At 43.1% G+C, this 21,275-nt stretch overlaps 2 long non-coding RNA genes across 2 annotated transcripts; both read right to left on the bottom strand.

Moving 5' to 3' along the window:
* Positions 1-869: 869 nt before the first annotated feature.
* LOC130107214 (uncharacterized) lies at positions 870-1,866 on the bottom strand. Its single transcript, XR_008809803.1, has 3 exons — positions 1,773-1,866; positions 1,126-1,288; positions 870-1,004 (listed from the first exon to the last, which is right to left on the bottom strand). It is a non-coding gene; the product is annotated as an uncharacterized LOC130107214 (long non-coding RNA).
* Positions 1,867-5,958: 4,092 nt separating this feature from the next.
* Positions 5,959-20,093, bottom strand: LOC130107213 (uncharacterized). The gene is made up of 4 exons (XR_008809802.1): positions 19,961-20,093; positions 6,904-7,031; positions 6,426-6,632; positions 5,959-6,058 (listed from the first exon to the last, which is right to left on the bottom strand). It is a non-coding gene; the product is annotated as an uncharacterized LOC130107213 (long non-coding RNA).
* Positions 20,094-21,275: the final 1,182 nt, after the last annotated feature.

Below are 21,275 nucleotides of genomic sequence, written 5' to 3' on the forward strand. Positions count from 1 at the left end.
TCACATTTGCAGGGAAAAAATAAAATAAAAATCTTGATGTCGACATTTAGACTCAATCAGTCAACCAATCAAGTTGCATTTCATATAGCACTTTTCTAGCTGCAACAGCCACTCAAAGCGCTTTACATTTCTGGTCAAATCTGAATTTCAGACACCTGTTACAACAGAACACAAGCCATTTTCTGTACAATCGCTACCTATTTCGTATGCGTAAGGCCACCGAAATGTGATTTACAGCGATTAACTTATTCAAAATTATTTAAAACAAGCTCAAAAACAAAACGTTTAAATGCCTTTAAGCATATTGTTTAAATTAAAAGAGAACTTTTCAACATTATCTTAAAACAAAAAGAACAGGGAGCTCCCAGCAGAGAGAAATAACATTTTAACCTATCAATTTTTTTTTACTAATCAGCTGGCTAAATTATGGATCAACAAATGAACTTGTTGACGTTAGTTACTGCATTCAAGTTAGCTCTATGAGACTCAGCATACGCTTATGTTATTATGACTATCAGCTACCTAACTAAAATGGAATGAGTGTCTGTCTATGTATGTCCTACCTAGGGTTGCCACTTTCTATGTGTAGAAATAAGGGAGACCCCCCCCCCCAAGCTTCCCGCCCCCCGCTGCAAGTAAATTCTCCCCCCGGTGATGTAATGATTTTTCAGGAATCCACTACACCGATAAACACACTTTGAAGTGTTTTATTGCAAGACAAAATAACAAAAGCATTTAGAATTGCAAAGTGTAACTAAACTATTTGCATTATACTTTGGATTTGTAATACTAATTGCTGAAACATCACAAACATAACGTTGTGTCCATCCCAAACAAATGGAAACTGTCAGTAATTGCAAGCGACTGAGGGTGCTATTTTTAACTGTACAAGGCAACCACTGAATTAGGCCTAATGGCAATGATGATGGCATGATGCTGACGTGTAATCTCACTCAGCACACAGAGTTTGTCAGTCTGTAGCGCAGCAGTGGAAATTGTGTTCTCTGTGGGGGGGAGAGAGAGACAGAGAAATTAATGTTGTGGAGTGAGTTTTGTTACTAACGTTATGGAATGCTTTTCTTACCAACCGAGTGGGTTTTATGGCATCTGGCATGCTCCCCTTACCTTAGAAAAGTGGTCTTGACTCCTCGACGCTTTTCTTCTGTTTGCGTTGTTGGCGTGAGTGTCGACCCTTTAGTTGACTGGTTAACATTGTCACCCGTGGTGCAGGAGATCCGGGTTCGCGTCCTGGTTGCAGCAGTTCTCGGGCTGCCACCCAAATTCACTACTTTATATATAAAACTTTGTTAAAAGAAACACTCAACGGTAGGGATAGTGCTCAACAAATAAGGAGCAGAATAATCCAGTTAGTCAAGTACATTCTCTATGAGACAGTACAAGCCTGTTTCATGCTATAAGCAATCATCAGCTATGACTAACTAGATTATGTGTGTGTGTGCGTGTGTGTGTGTGTGTGTGTGTGTGTGTGTGTGTGTGTGTGTGTGTGTGTGTGTGTGTGTGTGTGTGTATGTGTGTGTTTCCATGAAATGGCATTGGCAATTCAAGCAGTAAATCCTGCTCATTCTTCCCCCTACTGGTTGATGTTGGCACTCAGTGTGTAATGCTGAGTGTCAAGTCAAGTCAAGTCATAGCCCAATATCACAATTACAAATTGTGTGTGTTTGCCAGGGCTTTCACCCCAATGCATGTCACAAGCTGTACAGTATCATCATCCCCCATATACATCTGCATCAACTGTGGGATGACCTTACTTCGGGGAAAGCCCCTCCCCGAAGCCCCTCATAGAACATGCATCTCAGTGGCTAGCCCGCACATGACTTCTCCACACCTTCAGTGACTGTCTCCTGTAAACACAATAACCATTTCATTTGACCAAGTGTTCCGAGCATCCTGTAATGCATTTCAGCTGACACATTCATATGACAATAAATTAAGTTTAAGGTTTTGGAAAAAGACCTTGCTCCTTTTCAAAATAGAATACCTGAAGATTTCCCATTCAACAGAGCAAGACAATTTACTATTCTGTCACAACTGACAATTCCAAGCAACAAAACATAGAAGAGTAGGTGAGAAATGTATTAGAAAACGTCAGCATTTAAAATGATTATGCGGCATGGTGGTGCAGTGGTCAGCACGGTCACCCCACAGTAAATAGGTCCTGGGTTCGAGCCCCTGGGTAGTCCAACCTTGGGGATCGTCCTGGATCGTCCTCTGTGTGGAGTTTGCATGTTCTCCCCGTGCCTGCGTGGGTTTCCTCCATGTGCTCCGGTTTCCTCCCACAGTCCAAAGACATGTAGGTCAGGTGAATTGGCCATACTAAAAATTGTCCCGAGGTGTGAATGTGTGTGTGAGAGAGAGAGAGAGAGAGAGAGAGAGAGAGAGAGAGAGAGAGAGAGAGAGAGAGAGAGAGAGAGAGAGAGAGAGAGAGAGAGAGAGAGAGAGAGAGAGAGAGAGAGAGAGAGAGAGAGAGAGAGAGAGAGAGAGCGAGCGAGCGAGCGAGCCCTGTGATGGACAGGTGGCATCTCCAGGCTGTCCCCCCGCCTGCCGCCCAATGACTGCTGGGATAGGCTCCAGCGACCCTGAGCAGGATAGGCGGTTTGGATAATAGACGGAAAATTATTATAAAGTTGAATACATTTTGTATGATTTGCCTTTGAGCTTGGGGCAGTGATCTCCTGGTCATAACTACGTAGTGCTACATCCACCACCCGCTATCTCACACAGCTGATGTCCTGGGACTTACTTCTTGTCACATAGGCCTAAAGGGCAAGAGCTTCTAATGAGGAAATAGTAAAATTCAGCTAACTATAGATCTGTTGGAGACCAAGCTTTTTAGCTGTTGACCAAGTTGTGTGTAACAAGTCTTCTGGCACTGTAAAATTTACTCCACTCATTGTGACTGGCTATTAATGATTCATTTTTCCTCCAGCCTAATTTTGAACCACTGTAGAATTGGGTTTTATGGTTTTATGTCAGTGCAAATATGAGTAGCTTTTTTTGAAGCTTTTTTTGTCCAGTGGGCCATGTGAACTATGTCTCATTCAATGAAAACATACTGCCCTCTCTTGGTCAAAATCTTTAGTCTTGGGATTTGTTGGTGCCACACACACACACACACACACACACACACACACACACACACACACACACAGAGTATATTAGTGCTCTGCACTCATTTTAGTCAATGCAAAAACATGATTAGCAAAATCAGTGAGCATGTTAAGCACTTGAGTCGCTCTGCAAAATGAATTCAGTTATAGACGGCTCACTCTCAACAGCCTCTCATATCATTCATTCTTATGCTTGAACTGCTACCTCATAACCTCGTCTCATCCCCGGTCTTGCCTTCCACTGACCAGGGGAGTGGAGTAAGGTTAAGTGTTTGTGTGTTGTGAGCCCCAGGCTCTTTCTAATCGGGAAGCATCCTGAATACGCCCCACACACCCAACTGTGCTGTACTGCACAACAGAGCAGAATGACAAGATTAGTCAATAGTCATAAGAGATCAAGTGACCATAAACAGTGATACGCTCACATGCAGACAGATTAAGTTTTTTTTGTTTGTTTTGAGAACACCAAAGGGTGACTGTAATGACTGTGAGACTCCAACTTCTTTTGAGACCAGTGTCCTTGTGGAAGGCATCCTTAGTGTTTTTGTGCTGTTTCGCTATCTAGAGTTATGCAGACATAATTGAAATCAGTCTTCCAGTTTCGCTCAATCTCATTATGCGGAGGATATTGAAGTGTTGGATTTGTAATGCCCCAGTCTTTAATCTACAAACTTATCAGAGGGAAGCCATATCTACTTCATCTGAACAAACATGTCAAGCAAGGCTCATCATACACTCTTCCCAAAGCCTGTTATATAATGCACCATTAGATTCATTCAGCCCAGGGATTGGGTGTAGTGAGCGCAGCACCCAGCCACTGAGAGATAAGTTTAGCCTCTAGATGTGTTCTTTCTGATAATGTTCTTCTCTCTGAATCAGTGTCCTAATTCATTCACACGCCAAATATTTGCTCAAGATCCCAGTGATCTTACAGATGAGGGGGGAAAATAGGGCCAATTACATACACTTCAGATATTACATACTAAAGGGGGATATGTGCTCTGTCTTCCTCTCTGTTCTGTTTCAAGATTTTGATATTGAGGTGAGACATTGTCATTTAGGGCCCTATGACATCTGTTTTATTTTTTTCTCAAATTCCATTTTATTTTTCCCACTTCTAGTTATCTCTGTGTATTTTTTTCATCCTGATGTTTGTCCTTTTACCCAGGTTTACTGTAAGAAAGTTTGTGTAATCAATCACAATAGTAAAAACAAAAGCAAAATGGCGATGTTTCTTGGGCTTTTTTTCACATTGTTGTCTCATGTGGTGCCAGTCACTTTGGCATTTTTTTCTCTATCCTATGCAGTAAACTCGCATGCGTGACATGTGCACACTATGATGCGTACATTCACATACACAAAGACACAGAAACGCAGCAGGATTTCTGGTAAGAAAAGAAGCAGATGGTCTAGGTCTAATAAATTCACAATAATCCCCCACAAATCTCCAAATTCCACATGCTTATGTTTTTATATCTGAAATCTGTTTTTATGCATCCATTCCATATTTCCATCCATGTTTTCTACATCGTGGAAATCATAGGGCCCAGGTTGGAGCCTTCCAAAAGGACCATATTAGCTGAAGTAATGATGATGTCTCAAACCCTGTTAACCCCCCATCTCTTCTTAACACAGAAGAAAGGCAGCAAACATGCTAACTTCTGTACACTACTACATGGCCTGGCCCAAGTTCCCATCTTCAGAGTGATTGCTAGGCCCTCAGATTTGTTTTTTGTTTTTTTTTACCATCGCCTCCTGGTGGGGCTGAGGTGTTGTAAATCAAATGTATACCGAGTAATGAGTACATGTGGTTAGTGATCCAATGCCATTCATCACACTGACACACTTGCCTCACGCACATTTTCTTCTTCAGTATCTTTGGCTGTGAGCGGACTACCAGTATCTCTCATGTGGATGGGCAAGCTGTGGTGCCGAGGGGGTAGATGGATTTGCTGCACTGGGGGTGTTCGTTTTGGCTGAGCCCATATCTAAGTAGAGCCTGGCTGAATGTCATCAGGTCCCCTGAGAGATCCATCACCTGTCACTATTGTCATAGCAAATGCTGTTAAGGTCCTCCTTGTGATTGATGTTTCAACACTTCTGCCTCGCTTATTGCTGTGTCAATAGGGTGCTGCCATTTCTGCACTTTCCACACAGTACGTAATCCTGTGAGGAATGTGCTTCAGTGTTTTGGAATTCAACACACATAAAGTATATTCAGCAGTAATATTATCAACTGAGTGAAGGTGCAGGTTGCTGTCAAGCAATTCACCCCTCCCTCCTCCCTCATTGACGTACAGCTCCCCGTCTTCTCAAGGGTATAAATCTTTATAGGAGTAAGTTTACCCATAAACATATTTCCACGTCTACACAATTGTCCTTGTGCTGCAACTAGATGGAGGGTATGGCTGAAAATCTGTCAGTCTTTTGCATGTTAAAACAAAGGGTTAGGACATTCTCTCATACTTCCCGACTTGAAAGAGAAATAGGCGCGTAACTGTAAATTGTGAAGACGCAGTATCTTATACAGAGCTTTTGACCTCTGCCTCACTGATTCAGTGGATCTAAACTGATATTCTTCTCGCAACAGAAATTTACTTGAATTACTTCAGTAATTCAGATAAACATCAGTAAAATGAAGTGACCGTCTGTCAATAAACTGTACATATGCTGTATATTCTCGGTATATTGTCCCGGTAAAGTGGGGAGGACAGGGCTTGTTTAGTGTAGGAGGTGGGCTGGGATGACCGATCATGGGACCTTATCTTAAGGATGCTTGTGGTGTAACCAGGGATGACGGATTTTCGAAAATACCTTGATTAATCTTTCCCATCATGCCGGTCCACAGAGAAGCAGAGTTGGCGTGACCCAGTGCCATTAAAAGTGATCGGTTGGTTCCCCCACAATAGCTTCCTCTCTGGTTTAATCTGGTTTAAATAAGCATATTGAAAATAAGCGGCATGTTCCATTGGCAGCTAAGATGGACATTTTACATCAAAAACCCTAGTTTAACATTTCTATAACGTTTTCTTGCTGTTAATGTGTTTTTTACTTGGTGTAATTGTATTTGTATCTGGGTACATTTCTTTAAATTAACCATGTCCCATCTCACAATTGCCTGGATTGCATGTCAAATCGGCTTTGAAATGTTGTGTGTTGTGTCATTTACTTAATGAATTCTAGCCCTGCTTGCTGAAACCTTTATTAGTGTGTTTGTCATTGCCTGACCAGGGTAGCTCAAATAAGTCAGGCGGTAGCTAGGGACCACTCTCCAAATGTAATTAAGGCTTGTACCTGTCCATTTTGTTTGTGCTAAACTCCATTAGCTGGGGAGGGCTCATCAGGTCCAGATGAGGAGGGCAGAAGTGATTGCATTCCCTTTTGCCTGCTCTACCTGCGACTCAGACTTTGGTTTCCATAGCTACCCATGGACCAATCATTTCTCTTGAATTCAGGATAATACTACAGTGAGCCAGCTCATAGTACGGTGCGTAGGTCTCACTGCAGGAGAGAAAAAAGTTATGCTGTTAAAGTTCCCACAGTGCAAATACACAGAGATGCATTGCCAGACATTCAGTCATAAGTGCTGGGGTCAAGCATGGCCCTTTCATGTTGATAAAGGTGGTCACAAAGACCCACCTGGTGTTTATTTGAAAATAACAGGAACATCTTCCATGTGGTTTATTATCATACCCAGACCATACAAAAAAATGACTCAGAACTACTTCAATTTTTGCGTCCGGATAGCATAACGGCCTATTCCATTGCTTACCAACATGGGGATTGCCAGTTCAAATCCCCGTGTTACCTTCGGCTTGGTCGGGCATCTCTACAGACACAAATGGCCGTGTCTGTGGGTGGGAAGCCGGATGTGGGTATGTGTATTTTGGCCAGGTACAGCTGCGGAGAGAAAGGGCGGGAAGAACTACCATTTCAGTTTGGCAAACTAAGTTGTTGTTGTTGAAATAGATTTATGTACACTGATATGTAAGAGTTTAATTATATATGCTCAATCAATCATCACTTTCTAAAGACTCGCTTCATAAGATATACAAAAATGAGCAACCTAATGCCAGTCATTGAAGTGCATCATGCTGTAACTCCATGTGAGAAGAAATATCTCATCAGATATTATCTTAATTGTATTCAGACACAAGCTGTAATTCGTCCAATGTTATACATTGGATGAGTTAAAAAAAAAACAGTCGGAGGATGTCATTTTCAGACCCCCTTTTATGGGAAAGATGTTTGTCTAAAGAGTCAACACAACCAGCCATCAACAGAAAAAGACTGAATGAGTTCAACTCCAGTTTGCCAGGAGTGCACAGGTGCCCGGTCCGTTGCCCTGTGCGCCTCAGTGGCTGCTGCTTATAAAATGTGTGACGTCGGTTACATCACTAGAATGCTCTACGTATCCCATTCCCCAATGTGATGAGGCTTGAAATAAGCAGCGGGCTTAGAAGTGCGTGTGAGAGCGACGGCGTGCCTCAGCTTTCCTGCTCCCCAGTCCAGAGAGACAGAGCCCCACCATGACTCACAGACACTACCATCACTTGTGAGTACTGGGATAAATGTGGCATGCTATGGGGTTTTGGGACGGATTAGGGCTGGCAGTTGAGGAAATTGACAAATTGATATTGTGAGCTTAACAGGAAAAAAAAAACAATTGTGGGGGCAGGAAAAATGTACTAAGAAAGTAACAGCATGTTCCCTGGAAATACAGGGCCTGGTTTCTACACGTTTCTCCGTAGTTCAAATAGAACTATGTCAGTGTTTTCCGGTTACTGCTTGTCCCTAAACATTTTATAGAGGATAGTGATGTTGAAAAATGTAGAAATTGTTACAGGATTATTGGGACAGTATAGAACTGCAGGACAATATAGAATTTTTTTTGACCTGCCTTAGTCTTTGTGTGCCCGTTTGCATGAATTTGTGCACGTGCACATGTGTCGCCATTAAACAACCAGAGATATGCTACATCAACACTGGCTCCTCTGGGACTTCTCTCGCTATGCAGATGTAAAGGTGGATCATATTTGTGTTGCACTGATGATGTCACACCAGCGGATCTATTTTTAGAAAGGGTCTGAGTTTTTCTTTTTTTTTTTTTTTTTTCCTCCAAGTGATATTAGGCAAAGCCTTTCACCAGTTCATCCTTTGCAAAGCCTGTTTAATCTCACTGGGCAGATCAATTTGTGAAGCTCCAATTTTAGCCCCTTCCAGCAGTTGAGCTGCTGGCTGCACATTTTCAATTTCCTGCTTTTTTCTCATAAGCACACACAGATACAATTTGATAGTTTTTTTGTTGTTGTTTGTTTTCTGTTTTTTTTTTTGTACAAGACCTTGAGAAATGTCACAAGCAATATAAACAAAGGAGCAAAATTTTAGTGCATTTTACTGCTCTAAGCCACAACCAAACACAGAATTACAATCACAAATGTTACAATCGCATATTGCACTAGTTTACTTAAGGGTAACCCTGTTAGCCTTTTATCAAGCTGCTATGGCACATGGAATTACCTGCTGTATATCCACCATCAGATACAGTGGCTCATACTAGCATAGTTGAGTTTCCTTTATTAAACTTAGGAATATCTATGGACGTGATTAATTCTAACAAAGTCTACTAAACAAAGGTCAAATTTTACAGTCCAAATCCAAATATGAATTCATTTCTGACTAGGTCTCATGAATTAAACTTGTTTTTTCTTTATTTTTTTACAACTCAACCTAGCTGATATCTTTTTTAAACTTTGCTGCATCAGCCATGATCGTTGCTCTGCTCTATGGTTGGATTATTTCCTCAGGCTAAAATGTGTCATCCATTACCATTCACCTAGAGTTACGCTGAATAGCCCTAGGCAGATGTCAACCCATAGATTAGGCCCAGGATTTTGATTAGCTCTTTACTTGATCTCAGATCAAGGGGGTAAAATAAAAGCAGTGTTTTCTGCCTCAGTAGTCCTAGTTTGCATAACAGGCATGATGTCTCAATCTGTTCCACGGAGTCCTTATGAGGGATAGTTTAGATTTTTTGAAGTGGGCTTGTATGAGGTACTTATCCATAGTTAGTGTATTACCTACAGTAGATGTCGATTGACACGCCCACAGTTTGGAGACGCAGCCAGGGGTATAGGGAGGGTTAGCAAGCAATGTACTGCAGTGGAAGGGGTCAGAAACAAAATGCATTTTAGCCACCTAAAAAAGACCCATCTAAAAAAATCAATATCTGTTTAAGTGTACATTATATTTAGAATATTTTACAGTAGTAGTAGTCGATATTAAAAATATTTTCATTGCTTCACCTTTCTGTCAGACAGCCTGTTTTTTGGCACTACATTTTCTCAACCGTAGAACTTTCGTATTCTACACATAAGTGCAGCTGTGCCACGCACTGTATTACAATGCCTGCAGATCAGCTGTTTGGATCAGAAAAAGCTGTTGCACGATCAGACTGAAATCAGACTTCACTTTTATAAAGATTTCAAAGACGGTGCGTGCTTGTACTTTTCCAGGCTGTTGAAACAAAGAACTGTCCTGGTCACCTTATAGAGTTCACCATCTACCGCTGAGGGATATTGGCCTTAGACAGCTGTGGCTAGTTGCACTGAATATAGACATCAACACTCCACCCACAACATTGAGACAACTCCGCCTTTGCAGTGATCATTTTTCTGAAGAGGATTGTGTAAAACCACTGCCAAATAAGCCAGATAGACACTTGCTGAAGAGCACTGTTGTACCCAATAGCACGAATTACCTACAAATAAAAGAAATGACTTACCAAACACTTCGGTAAAGTTGGGAATATATTCACAGATTCAAACATCCCAGGTCAATAACTCATAAGCGAAATATTGTTAAAACACAAACAACGCCTCTTTCCTACTGTAGTAAGGTAGACAGCGAGCTACAACCTAATTTTCATCAAAACGAGCCATCCTCTGAGCTGGACAAATAACACTGGTCTCTATATGCAGCCAACTGTGAGACGAGTGCACAGGGACCTTTTCAAAAGTGTAACATTAAAAAGAAATACCACAAAAATATTCAATAACTTAATTCTTATTCAGTGTGCCCAAAATCAATACACAAATCAATGGTCTCCTGTTGGTTATACTACAACACTTAGTTTGGTGGTTGAACTGAATTTGATGGTACTACACTGTATAAGAGCAAAGTTATTGAATATTTTTTCCCAATAAATGTTCCCCAAAATTATGCAAAAGCACATTTTTCCAAACTAAGTGTTGGCTTTACTAGCATAATGACCCAGAGGAGATGGACTTCTCTCTCATACATGGGCACATATTTATTTTGGACATAGGCTGTATGCCTGATGCGATCCTTCATCACCACAAAACTTGCACAAGGCCCGACAAGGGCCACTTTTGGAGTAGGCGATAACAGACATCATGACTGCCGCAAGGTAGGCTAATTGTTTATTCAAAGCTGCTGCCATGCAGTGTAACTTTACTTTAATGTATTTGCCTTTTTCCCACCGTGAATAATTTTGCCACTGAATATTTCAGAGCAGAAACTCCTAATTGAGTCTTTGCGCAAAATTTTGGACATGTCACGCTCTGAAAGCATATTGGTTAATAGTTTGTGAGCTCAGATCTTGAACGCAGTTGCTGCTTCTGTTCCTGTGGTGTAATTTGTAATTACTTGTTTTGACAGTGTAGGTCAGGTGGAATACAGTCTATGGAAGGCTATAGCCAGGCCTGTCATTCATGGCACTGACCAATCTAGCTTAGAGAGGTAGACTATATAACTGGAGCGCATCCCCCCCCCACACTTATTATTGCCATTTTATAATGTTCTTAAATTGAGGATTTGTATCATCCATATTACCAATACCATATTGGTAAGGCCAGCCATGTGTGCTTTGAAAATGCAACCTGTATTCATACAATCTTGTAGTAAGTGTTGCATGTATGTAGGTTATTGTCACCTCACCCATGGAGTGAATAGAAGGACAGGAACATATTGTACATGCACAACTCGTTTCATGTATGCAGGGTTCCAGATTAACTTTTTTCACCACTATCCTGGAACTGTTCTAAAAAATAATTTCCATCTCAAAGTCAATGTAAACCGTCCCACACAACTAAGCCGTCTAAATGTTGTCTTTTTACTTAGCTATTGTCATTTATAGTGCTTATTTGCATAAAAAAACATTCATTAAAAAAATTCTTGACTTTAGTAGCTTTAATTATGTATTGTAAGCTGCTTAGAATTAGTTTCGGGGCGTCCAGGTAGTGTAGCGGTCTATTCCGTTGCCTACCAACACGGGGATCGTCGGTTCCAATCCCCATGTTACCTCCAGCTTGGTCAGGTATCTCTACAGACACAATTGGCTGTGTCTGCGGGTGGGAAGCCGAATGTGGATATGTGTCCTGGTCGCTGCACTAGCGCCTACTCTGGTTGGTTGGGGCGCCTGTTCTGGGGGGAGGAAGAATTGGGGGAATAGCGTGATCCTCCCATGCGCTATGTCCCCCTGGTGAAACTACATACTGTCAAGTGAAAAGAAGCGGCTGGTGACTCCACATGTATTGGAGGAGGCATGTGGTAATCTGCAGCCCTCCCTGGATCGGTAGAGGGGTTGGAGCAGCGACCGGGACAGCTCGAAAGAGTGGGATAATTGGTTGGATACAGTTGGGGAGAAAACGGGGGAAAAAATCCAAAAGAAAAAAGGAAAAAGAAGAATTAGTGTTGGGAAGTTAAACAGGTTATAATTCCCTCTCAGATATTTGCAACAGTGGCCCAGTGGATAGCGCTGTCACCTCACAGCAAGAAAGTCCTGGGTTCGAACTCTGGGGTTGTCCAACCTTGAGGGTCATCCCAGATCATCTTCTGTGTAGAGCTTGCATGTTCTCCCCGTGTCTGCATGGGTTTCCTCCGGGTGCTCCAGTTTTCCCCACCATCAAAAAAAGAAACATGTATGTTAGGGTTTACACTCCTGGTCCCTGGGCGCTGCACAACGGCCACCCACTGCTCCTAGTTACACAGCTAGGATGGGTTAAATGCAGAGAAGAATTTCCCCACAGGGATTAATAAAGTATATCAAAATCAAAAAAAGAAAAAAGAAAATCTATTTTATATTTCTGTGAAAACAACAAATTTCCAGCATCGACGTTCAGGGCACAGGCCATTTGCTCTATGGAAGAGAGAGTGAGCACCCTTCCTCACCAATGGCATTGCATTAGGCTAAGCCTCCATTGTTGATGACGGATGGCAGAGGCATCATCAGCATCAGACCGGCCACAACTCACTCGACATCATGTACATTGAGAAAACAGAAAGGCTGGGCTGCTTCTCCTCTGGGGGTATGCAGGCAATAAGGAGTGTATGTGCTTACCTGCCCTGAAGGACCTTAGCTCAGTTGTGTGGAAGCAGCATCTCAATGAACGACTCCTGCCTCAGTGGTAAATATACAGGCTATGGCTGTTTTTGAATCAAGATCACTGTTCATTTTTCTTTTTTTTTGGATTTTCCCCCCTTTTTTTCTCCCCAATTGTACTTTGGCCAATTACCCTACTGTTCCGAGCCATCCTGGTTGCTTCTCCACCCCCTCTGCCAATCCCAGGAAGGCTGCAGACTACTATGTGTCTCCTCTGATACATGTGGAGTCGCCAGCTGCTTCTTTTCACCTGACAGTGAGGAGTTTCGCCAGGGGGATGTAGCGCGTGGGAGGATCACACTATTCCCCCGAGTTCCCCTTCCCCCCAAACAGGCGCCCCAACCGACCAACCAGAGGAGGCGCTAGTGCAGCAACCAGGACACATATCCACATCCGGCTTCCCACCTGCAGACACGGCCAATTGTGTCTGTAGGGATGCCCGACCAAGCCGGAGGTAACACAGGGATTCGAACCAGAGATCCCCGTGTTGAAGTTCACTTTTTTTGCTTTTACTAAATCAGGGCAATATGTGCTAAAAAGTGTGATTTTAGATACCTGAAAGCAGGTGAGGACACCACGTGTGATATGCCAAAAGGGGCCCGCAGGGGGCTGCATTAACAGGGTTGGTCCCTTTTCACAGCCAGTTGTGTTCTCTTCTTTGGAGCTGATGGGAGAGCAGGCTTATGGTCAGCAGGAGGACTGTTTCGTCTTTCCCGAGCAATGTTCCTCCAGGTTAGAGGGCTTCTGCTCCAGCAGAGAAAGTGGGTTTTTTGATTAATCAACTCAAGTCAAGTCAAGTCAAGTTTATTTATATAGCATATTTAAAACAACCACAGTTGAACCGAAGTGCTGCACAAGCTTAAAATGCAATATAAAATAAGTGACACATATGAATATAAAATATATATATAAAGAAGACATAATAAAATAAAGACTATAAAATGTAAACAATAAAACATAAGAGTAAAGGTATATTTCCACAATAAAATCACGGTGTCAAGCTCAACTTGAATTGAATGCCAGCGAGAAGGGGTAGGTCTTCAACAAAGATTCAAAAGCCTCTACGGTCTGAGCAGATCTTATGTGTACTGGTAAGTTGTTCCAGAGATCAGGGGCAGCTACTGCAAAGGCTCTGTCGCCCCTGTTCTTAAGCCTGGATTTCAGAACATGTAAAAGCATCTGGTTTGTTGACCTGAGTGACTGGTGTATGATGATGTATTAGCTCAGATAAATAAGATGGTCCCAGCCCATTTAAAGACTTAAAAACAAGTAATAAAATCTTAAAACAGACAGGAAGCCAATGAAGGGAGGCCAGTACAGGCGTTATGTGATCACGTCATTTCTTTCCTGTCAGGTGAGCAGCTGCATTTTGTACAAGCTGCAGGTGACGAAGCGACGACTGAGCTACGCCAACATACAATGAGTTACAATAATCCAAGCGAGAGGTAATACATGCATGAATTACCCTTTCAATATCATTTGGAGGGAGATAGGCCTTTACTTTTCCCAGAAGTCGTAATTGAAAAAAACTTGTTTTGACTACTGAACTTATTTGTTTATCAAAGTTAAAAGAGCTGTCAAAAATCACACCAAGATTCCTAACAGAAGAGTGACTGTAGGAAGCTAAAGGGCCAAGAGCGCTATCATAACCATCCAGAAGATCAGGTTGTCCATATACAATAATTTCAGTCTTATTTTGATTTAGTTTCAGGAAATTTAACTCCATCCATGTTTTGATATCCTTTAAACAACTCAGCAAAGCCTGTATAGAATCTCTGCTGTTTTTTTTATAGGCATATAGATTTGCAAATCATCAGCAAAACAATGAAAAGATATTATGTTTTTTTTTTAAATGGACCCCAAGGGCAGCATATACAATGAGAAGAGAATAGGGGTCAAAATGGAGCCTTGGGGGACCCCACAGTTAAGTGGGACCCGCAGCTGAAGAGAATTGGTCTATATGGACAGAAACGCTTCTATTTGACAGGTAAGACTTGAACCATTCTAGGGCAGTACCTTTAATGCCTACACATAGCTCAAGACATGATAAAAGAATATTATGGTCAACCGTGTCGAAGGCAGCAGTCAGGTCCAAAAGCACCAGAACAGCAGAGTTCCCAGAGTCCACAGTTTAAAGAAGATCATTAAAAAACTCTTAAAAGGGCTGTTTCAGTGCTGTGATGTGATTTGAAACCAGACTGGAACTTTTCACAAATGCCATTCATTTCTAGGTGTGTTTGTAATTGTACATAAACTGCTTTCTCTAAGACTTTTGAAAGAAAAAGCAGCTTAGAAATTAGCCTAAAATTAGAAAGAACAGAAGGATCAAGATTGCTCTTTTTGATGAGGGGCTGCACTACAGCATGTTTGAAAACAGCAGGAACACAGCCTGAGAGAAGAGAGGTGTTTATCAAATTTACAATACAAGACCCATCAGTGGTAAAAACATCCTTTAACAGTCTGGGTAGAATACTGTCGAGGGGGCAATGTGAAGGCCTCAAATGGTTAACTACCTCAGGTATAAAGGAGAGGGACACGGGCTCAAACTGCTCTAAGACAGCTGGGCACACAATAAACAGCAGGATCTGAGGCCGAAGAAGATGGTGAGGCCCTAATAGCAGAGCTTTTATCTGTAAAAACGTTAAGAAATTCTTCACAGTGTGTGGGTGTTGACACAATGCAAGGAGAATCACATGGATTTATAAGAGAGTTAATAGTATTAAAAAGAACCGGAGGCCTATGACAATTGTTGGACACAAGGTTTGATAGAAACTGTGTTTTTGCAGATTTAACGGCTCTCTGGTACTCTGATAAGCAGTCTCTTAGAATTCCTAAGGAGACATGAAGTTTGTCTTTCTTCCACTTTCTCTCAGCGCGTCTACGTGTGCGTCTAAGAGCGCGCGGGTGGTGTCATACGCCCATTTCACGCCGCGGCCATCTTGGATTTTAAAAAACCAAGTGGTGGGAATTTAGCCACGCCCCCTTCTTCGTTGAAAACACTGCTGGAAGCAACATGACGTACTGCTGTGTACCATCCTGCAACTCCTATCAAAGAAGGGAAAGAGATAAATCCTTGACATTTCAAAAATGTTTGCTCCTGTTTGTAGTCGCATTGGTGACTTAATAGCGGAAGAAGATGAAGAGGAACATGAGGGAGATAGATGAGTTGTTACTGTCAGTACAATACAATTTTTCAAACATGTAGATTACTGCATTGTATAATAGTGTAACGTGCATGGATAAGAAGACACGCTGGCCGCTGGCTCGCGGGTCTGACCCTTTAGTCGAGCGGTTAGCGATGTCTCCTGCGGTGCGGGCTATATGGGTTCACTTCCCGGCCGCGGCTGTTCCTGTGGCTGCGTTGTCCCCCGAATTCGCTACATTGGTGTCAGAAGTGGGATGGAGCGATCGTAAGGCCATCGGAAGCGTATGCGCCCTGAGGCGTGAAGGAGCTGATATGCTTAAGCATTGTAAAATAGTGTAACGTGCATGGATAAGAAGACACGCTGGCCGGCGGGTCTGACCCTTTAGTCCAGCGGTTAGCGATGTCTCCTGCGGTGCGGGCGATATGGGTTTGCTTCCCGGCCGCGGCAGTTCCTGTGGCTGCGTTGTCCCCCGAATTCACTACAATATGTATATATATATATATATATATATATATATATATATATATATATATATATATATATATATATATATATTCACTAATCTTTCAGTAGTGGATAGCTCTGTTCTGTGGATAGCTCTTCCCACATGTATGACATATCCTCATGTGTCCAGTGAGGTTTGGGCGACTCTACCTGATCATGACTACGACGTGAAGCCCCTTTCTGTGGAAGACCAGCTTGACGCAGTAAAGAAACGCATCGCTTTCCTGGAGGACGAAAATAAAAAGCTGAAAAGTGAGCGTTTTAGTCTACAATGCTTCCAGTGTGCGCCCAATCTGATCAGGTTTTACACTGGTTTTAAGGATTACCACACCCTCAAAGCACTCTTCCTAGCTTTACAGCCTACTGCAGAGTCCATGGTGCGATGGACTCAAATGCAAAGGAACAGGCATAACCTAGAACACATTTCTGTGTCTGGCTTCCATGCAGAGCATTTATCGCTGACTGATCAGTTTTTCCTGTTCTTGTGCCGTGTGAGGCAGGGCTTTTTTGCTCTGGATTTATCTGTACGATTCAATGTGTCGCCGGCCACAGTCAGCAGGAACTGTACGACGTGGGCCAACTATTTGCTCTTTATGTTAGGGACCCTCCCAATATGGCCTAGTAGAGCAGCAGTAGACGAGCTAATTCCACCAGTATTCAGGGAATTCTACCCAAACACAAGAGTGATACTAGACTGCACAGAGATCAGCATCGAGACAGCTAGTTCGAAGGTTTTGAACACCATAACATACTCCCATTATAAAAGTAACACTGCACTGAAATCCCTAATTGGGATCACTCCCTCAGGGTCAGTTAGCCTGGTAAGTAATCTATACACAGGATGTAGTTCTGATAAGGAGATAACTAAGAGGTCAGGTGTTCTGGACCTCTTAGAGTCAGGTGATGAGGTCATGGCCGATAAGGGCTTCCTTATCAAAGACCTGCTCGATGAAATAGATGTAAAACTTGTCATCCCTGCATTTTTAGGCCCAAGTGGACAGTTTAGCTGTGATGAGCTCACAGACACACAGAGTATTGCTGGCTTGAGAATACACATCGAACGGTCAATAGGATGCATAAAGGAGTACCACATTTTTGATGGAGTCATACCCCTTTCACTAAGTGGAACAGTCAACCAACTGTGGACTGTGTGTGCTCTCCTAACAAATTTTCAGGGACCACTGTTTTAAACCTTTGTTAAATTCAGCTGACAAGAAAATAGTGCAAACAAACCTTAGATAGATTTAAACATATTTAACTTCATTTCAGTACAGTCCCATTTTTTAGCTCACACCTTGAGATGATCAATCACTATCTTAGTTTAGTAAACAATTGATGATTTGAGTTGGTAGCGAGTTCCAGTTTATTGCTACAACAGAATGACAGTTGACCGAACATATTTTAGTTTAAAATGAACCAACAGTTTTGTTAAAGTTAAAGGACAAAGAATGAAAATATCGTAGATGGGACAATCTAATGTATAAATATTGAATGTACAGTATAAAAATGAAATGTATCTTATTTTTTTATTTTATTGTGATTAAACAGCTTCTTTGAATACAGCCCTGTGTGTGTTCCTCTCCTCACTGGCACAGGAGAGGCAGAATGTACTCGAAAAAGAAAAGATCCAGCTTAGTTTTCATATTCTCCCATTCCCCATCCCTTGGGATCCGACGCCCTTTCTCTGCCCATTTTTCGATGTCATTTGTGGTAAATGACGGTAGGTGCTCGAGGTTGGTAGTTCAAACCATATTTGCTGCTGGCCCCGGCTGCATTGATTTCCGATTGAGTAAGAAGGGGGCGTGGCTAAGTTCCCACCACTTGGTTTTTTTTTTAATCCAAGATGACCGCGGCGTGAAATGGGCGTATTGAGCCATGGCTCTGTCACTGGTTTAGGGCGTTTGGTTGCAACAGGAGCAACCAAGTCCAGTATGTCAGTGCAGGTAGAGTTAAAGTGAGTGGTAATGTCATCGGCACTGAGATTACAAGTCATACAGGGTGTGAAGCATAGAATCTTTAAAAGCAACAGAAAACTGAGACGCCGTCAAAGGGTTAATTGTGCGAAGGGAGCGTGCCGGGGCGTGCGATTTAACCTGAGAACAAATCAGCGTCACAGTAAATAACACAGGCAAATGGTCCGATATACGTGTATCACATATGTCACTGATGCATACACTTAAACCATGGGTCTCAAACTCGCGGCCCGCGCGTGGGACGTTATTTTGTGGCCCCCTACTTGACATCAAAGTTTAGTGTTAGTGCGGCCCGCGCTTGCCCTGGGCTTTTATTTTTCACTTATGAGCTACCATAGCGCAGGCCAATGACAGCTTCCGGTGTCGCGTTTGTTGTCAAGTCATGGTGCGTTCCCGTTACGTTGGAAGTTGTAAATTGGAACGACTCGGATTTCAGACTTCCAGTTGAAATGTCCAACTCGGAGCTCAGAAAGTCCGACTTCCGAGCACAACTTGACGCACCATAATGGGCAGCGCGAATTAGCGACCGCTGAAACTTGGTTGAAACTTGATTCCGGAGCGATACCAAGTGGAAGGAAAATATATCCTGTCAGCAAGCCCGTTATGTCTTTCTCAAAACCTGCCGTGAAGAGAAAAGTTGGTGACGAGCACAGACAATTTCAGGAAAAGTGGGAGACGGCATATTTTTTTGTTGAGCACAGAGGAGGCAGCCCGACGTGTCTTATATGCACCGAGAAAGTTACGGTGCACAAGGAATACAACATCAGACGTCATTACTCGACTAGACATGCTGATGAGTATACAAAATACCAGGGAGACGAGAGAGAGAAACGGGTCGCCAATCTTAAAACAACAGCACTCTCAGACAAACCTGCCATTTCCCGGCATGCAAGGCACTCATGGATGCAGGCACACCATTCAGTGGTGAGAAGTATGCTGATTGCCATTGTGAAGCTACAGGAGCAATTTGATCACAGGTTTGCAGAGTTCAAGACACACAGAGCCACTTTTCAAATTTTTGCTGACCCCTTCTCCTTTGATGTGCAAGACGCCCCTCCTGTGCTTCAAATGTAGCTGATAGCTTGTTTGTTTTTGTTTTTTTGTTTTTGTTAGCTTATTAGCTTATTAGTATTCCATCTTGTCATAACAGAACCTGGTGTCCCCTTTTTGTCTCACACTGTTCGTTTTTGTTCCTGCACTTGTACTATTACCTGTCTTGTTTTGATCACCTGTATATATAAATTTAAATTTTTTTTTTAAAAAGATTGAGAACATTGGATCGGTTGTACTTTTTTTTGGAATACTTGCCTCACCCAAACTCTACCTCCAGCGGCCCCCAGGTAAGTTGAGTTTGAGACCCCTGACTTAAACCAAAGGCCAACACAAGGTCCAGTGTGTGACCCTTCTCATGCGTCGGGCCAGTCACCAATTGAGTGAGATTAAAAGAGTCAATAAGACTCAAAAAGTCTTTGACCAGAGGTCTGGATTCACAACAGACATGGATATTAAAATCACCGACAATTAAGAAACTGCCGTAGTTCACTATAGTCACCGCCACAAAGTCTGTGAATTCCTGAATGAAGTCCTTATTGAATTTTGGTGGACGGTAGACCACTATGCACAGCACGGGACAATTACACGTTATTTCAAAAAGTTATAGCTCGACGCTGTCAGACGGAGTATGTTGGCAGTGGAAGCTGGATTTAAATACAGAAGCTAGACCTCCACCTTTGCCAGTGGTCCGAGGCGAGCTAATGAATAAACAGTCAGGGGGGAGGAGTTCAGAAAATGGGGTGAACTCACCAGAGTGAAGCCAGGTCTCCGTCAGAAACCTAAAATCCAATTCCCGAGAGGTAAAGAAGTCATTAAGCAGGAATGTCTTATTAGCTAGCGATCTAGCATTAATGGGGGCTAGACGGACAGTGAGCTCCCTTTTGTCCGATGCTGATGCACGATCCAGCGGGCGAAGGTTCCTGTTATCCACGCCGCCTCTGCGGGCTCGCGTCCGTCTTGGAAGAGGAGCCTCCACCGGCAAGTGAAGTTGGCCCACAGCAACGCCAGGAACAACAGGCAGGAGCCATCGAATCGGAAAAAAAGTGATATCCACTGTGAAGGAGGCGAGAATCATTTCCATGGGAGGACGTTAGGTAAGCGCTGATTTTCACCCGAACACCACCCCGCTTTCCCCGTCTTCTAGGGCGCTTCCTGCGGGGAATGACACAATGTGGGCGGCGCAGGTATGCCGGTATAGCCGAAAGCAATGGAGGAAAGTTTGAAAATGGATCTCCCAAATTGTGCTTTAACAGCAACTCATGGGACGCTCGGATTTTGAGAAGCGCTTGACGATCATATACGAGTAGAGCAAAGACATCATGACAGCATATGCAGCAAAACAGAACAATAGCAAACAATACGCCAAACAGACCCGGCAGACGGCTCGCCGCACACACTGGCGCCATCTTGACGGAAGTGACCATTAGGACATTGCAATCCTTGTGCCTCGCCATGATACAGCTCATAGCTGTGGCGATAGCTCCAGTGAGGTAGCTGAGCTGCCCATCCATCTGTATGAGCATGTGTGACTCCTCCTCTGTAGCAGTGGTCTTGCTTGTTTTTATTGATGACAGGGACACTCCCAGGGGAGTCATGTTATTGCTGGCCATCACAGTCAATGCTGTCAGGAGGAATATCTCACTCAGGTACCCACCATCTCCTTGCTCCTTGCTAATCCTGCCCACCCTGGTGAAATAGATGTAGGCATATATGGGGGCTTTCACATCTCAGGCCATGCTATCCACACCAGCTCCTTAAACTTGTTGATCTCGGGGATCATGAACAATTGTTTCTCCACTGACGTCTATATGCCCCAGACAGCATACAGAGGCGAGGGGGCAGAGAACCAGGTTGTGGTAGAGAGATGCCAATGGAGTCCGCTGCTGCCTTCACTACCACTAGTAAGTCCACTCTATGGGAGCGTTCGTGCGGAGCTGCAGGGCTGTCTCAGTGGCCACTCTAGCTGGCAGAGAAAAAAGGTCCAGAAAGTAAAAGTCCAAACCATGTATTTGCTCCACTCATGCCCTACACCAGCAGATTCTAGTCAACACCACTCCTCAACTAG

This window comes from Lampris incognitus, chromosome 2 (genome assembly GCF_029633865.1).
Source record: "Lampris incognitus isolate fLamInc1 chromosome 2, fLamInc1.hap2, whole genome shotgun sequence".
Lineage (NCBI taxonomy): Eukaryota > Metazoa > Chordata > Actinopteri > Lampriformes > Lampridae > Lampris > Lampris incognitus.